Source organism: Macrotis lagotis, chromosome 7, assembly GCF_037893015.1.
Source record: "Macrotis lagotis isolate mMagLag1 chromosome 7, bilby.v1.9.chrom.fasta, whole genome shotgun sequence".
NCBI classification, from domain to species: Eukaryota; Metazoa; Chordata; class Mammalia; order Peramelemorphia; family Peramelidae; genus Macrotis; species Macrotis lagotis.
The window spans coordinates 49,113,387-49,117,478 of NC_133664.1; positions in this window are offsets into that span (position 1 = coordinate 49,113,387).

Sequence of the window (4,092 nt, forward strand, 5' to 3'; positions counted from 1 at the left end):
TACCCTCCTACAAGCTTGTTTCTGCCTCTATAACTATAATGAAATACCTGTTTGGAAAGTTTCTAATGACCTCCCAATTATGACATCCAATAACCTTTCCTTGGACCTCATTCTTTATCTCTTTAAAGCATTTGACACTGAGGACCACTGCCTTTTAAAATCTCTCCTTTCTTGACATCCATGACAATGAATGGAGGATAGAGGTACATTTTCTAGATCTAATATCATTTTTGGTCTTTATAGTTCTCTTTGGGAATTGTGTGGATACATAGCCATAGATACTGTGTTCTGAACAGGCTAGTCTCAGAGATACAAGCCTATTCATTAAAACTTTATGAAGCATTGCCTGTTGACAGGTCTCACAATCTGTGCAAGGATAAATGAATGCAAGGTGTTTTGAGGGGGGAGATAACACTAAGAAATGAGGCAAGAAAGGGCAACCTGTAGCAGATTGCTCCAAGAGGTAAGGTTGGGGAAGGGGGAACTTTTAAGAAATGAAGGATAATTGTGTACAATGATAGAGAAATGGGATCTGAAATGTTGGGAGGAACAGTTGGACTAGAGTCTTCAGTGTCTCTGGGGGTACAAGTGAAACAAGGCTTAATGGTAAGTGGGAGTAGATGTCAGGGAGCTCCAGTTCCTGGCTAAGCTGTCTGAACCCTATATTATAATGGAGAAGCAATGAAAAATACCTGTGGTTAAATGGTGCCTTAGGAAAATTGTTTGAGATTATAGAGAGCCTTGAATGCCAGATTAAGGATGACATGCAACAGTATTTCTGAACAATTTTCGGGTCTTTTTTTTTTAAATTCTAAGCAAGTGTCAATCTTGAAGACCTTAAAATCCAGGTCATCTATCAAGAATTTTTCTTTGTTCCAGTTGGTGACTTTCAGCTGGTCCTGAGGTTGCCTAGAAATGACTTTAGGTTGAAACAAGAACAGAGCAAGTATCCTCATTTCCAACTGTGATGGATTTCATTATTGCACAATCATTTGGAAGAAGCTTCATGAATTGTGGAAGCAAATTTGCAAATGACACGGGAAGAAGTTGGCTTTTCATACTGCTTCTACAACTTCAACTAGATTTTGGGAGGCTTTTAAATTGCACACAACTTTTGAGAACAGAACAAAATTAAATCCATCATATGTCAAGGTTTATGCCATTCCTCACACCCACATGTCATTTGTTCATCCAAGGGCTTGGATCACAGCTGTCTTACTGGTGTGCATATATACTCAATGTTTTGAAAGACTAAGGAATCTAAGTGTCAGAAGTTATTTTACCAGTGTAATCAACATAGTCCTTTTGTTTGAATTCACTCAAAAGCCAAAAAAGTTCACTCAAAAGATAATTCAAAAGAAAAGTCTTTTAACTTTCTTATAAATGACCAAGGCTCTCATTGGACCACAAAAATGATGTAGAGATGGGGAAGAATCCTGTTGAAATGTTCAAATCACAGAATTCTTGAGTTTCAAGTGACCTTAGAGGACATCTGCTTCACATCCCTGCTCCTTCCCAATATATGAATCTTGTTCCCAGAACCCTTGACAAATGATCATCGGCTTTCACTTGTACACCTCCAATAAAAGATCACTCATCACTTTCTGTAACAACTTACTGCATCTCTAGCATCAGTGAGTCAGCAATAATTTATTTATTTATTTATATTTTTTGCAAGGCAGTGGGGTTAAGTGACTTGCTGAAGGTCACACAGCTAGGTAATTATTAAGTGTCTGAGGTTCAATTTGAACTCAGGTACTCCTGACTCCAGGGCCGGTACTCTATCCACTGCACCACCTAGATGACCCTCAGCAATGATTTATTAAGCATTATTTAGAACCAAAAAATACACTAAAAAATAAAGATTAAAAACACTGTCCCTGCCTCAAGGAGCTTATATTCAAATGAAGGAGACAATATGTAAATTACTCTGGAGATTTATGATAGATACAGAGGTAGATGGGAAAGACTTCCTGCAGAAGGTAGAATTTAAGCCAAATCTTAAAGGAGAGAGGGGAAACTAAAAGTTGGAGGTGAGAGGTCAGATCATTCTAGACATAAAGATGCTTGTCCTTTGTTCTTGCAGAAGGGGAGCTGATGCCATGACAAGTATATTAATTGAATTTGAGTGAGAGAATGCTGTGCTAAGTAACCAAACTCACTTTCCTCCTTTGGAGACATCTAAGTCTAGTGGTCAAATGTGAGCTCAAGAGCCTTGGGTCCTTCAAATCATCAGACCTGATTCCAGTCTAATCTCCTACAACCCTGAATGAGAGGAGAAATGATCATGGAGTAGTTCTCTCACTTCCTCATGAACAACACCATAAACAACTGCGGTCCAACTGCCACCAGCAAGCAGATAAATGCAGGAGCTCTGGGTGTGGTAACATCTGCTCCCAGCCTGGACCTCATTACCATCATCCATGGAAGTGTCTCAGGTAGGGAAGAGAATATTGGGGTAAAGATGTCTTAATCAGGAATTAAAAAGAACACACAGCTGGGAGACATTTAGAATCCATATTTCCACCTACCAAAAAAGGGGTCCTGGGGAATTCAAACTCCTTATCTATTTTATTCTTCCCTCCTCCACAGATAGGCAAATAGTGAGGCAAGCCAAGAAGAGTATGGGCATCTGTCAACTTTAGACACAAAGAGAATTTCTGGTACTGTTTTGAGGAGGTTATCACTTTAATAAAGTATGTCCAGGCAATCATTTACCACCCCCCGATTTTCTGGTGCCCAAGATACAAACTTCTATGATTTATATATTAAAGGGCCTTTGATAGTTTTTAGCAGTATTGTGGCTTGAGTCCAGTTGTTGAAACAGATAAGCAATAAGAATGCTATCTAATGCTGATATTCTAATGGTTCTTCAATTCAAAGTCCATGGGACCCACTAAGCACAGAGCTGCAAGAGATCATGTGATCTAAGATCTTGCTTCTATTTAGGCTTCTGTCTACATTAGTCCAAACAAACAGGGGCTTGCAAATTTCTTAAGGTTCTCCCAGAGTTCAAAGTCCTGCCATCTTCCAGGATTTTTTCCCAAGTGTTTAACCTATATCTAAATCAAGAAGTTTTTTTCTTGTCTCTAACTTCGCTCATTCAAATTTTCTCCCATTCTGGATTTCTCTATTCCCTCACCAGCTGCCTTACCCCACACCATTTCAGTCTCCTTTATTTGTTGTCTTTATTATTAGAGTGTAAGCTCCTTGAGGGTAGGCAGATTTTAACCCTAACCCTAACCCAATGAATAATTATCTATCTTTCTATCGATATCTTATCTATCTTTTATTTATTCATCATTCATTCATCATTGATTTATCATCTATGATCTAATTGGCTTGCCTCTATCTCTATATCATCTCTTCATTGTGTATCATTATCTATAATCCTATCCATCATCTAGCTTTTAAAAAATAGATACTGGCAATTCAGTCTGTTTCTTTGAATGTTGCCTTCTCTAGGGGGATGGGATAATTCAAAGATCTTAAAGCAACTCAAAATACTGGAGCCTGGTGCTTCTCAATGTTGTACCAGGTTCTATTGCCTCTTTCAGGAATGGTGAAAATGTCCTTGTAAGCTTATTTGCATGTGCCTTTATGGGAGTTCCTTGTGAAAATTTGGTATACCCTCAGTTGTAATGTTGTTTACATAAAGAATCACTGGTTGGTAGGGAAGAGAACCAAACAGGGCCTGATGGTAACATTTCTGTGACTCTAAAAGTACCTAGAACTCTCATTGAAAGAGCCATAGATTGGCAGCTTGGTTGGATTTGGAGGAACATCCATTCATACCCTATGGTATGGGAAAATCTAATCAAGTCATGTGTCAATTGCCTTCTATTGTACTTGAAGGTGCATAAAGGCAGTGCTGCAAGAGATTGAGCTTGGTAAGGAACACTAAAGTTCTGAATGAGCAAGGCTACTATTTGAGGAGGAAAGGGAGGATCAAATAAGGCATAGAATGCTTGCTTGGAATGGATAGGATTCTGATAATTGACAAGAGAAAAAACTAGAGCTGTTTGATTCTCATGTCATTTCCAGTTTTTTCTGGTCAGCAGATGAATTTTATATTGGAAATGACAAAAGTGA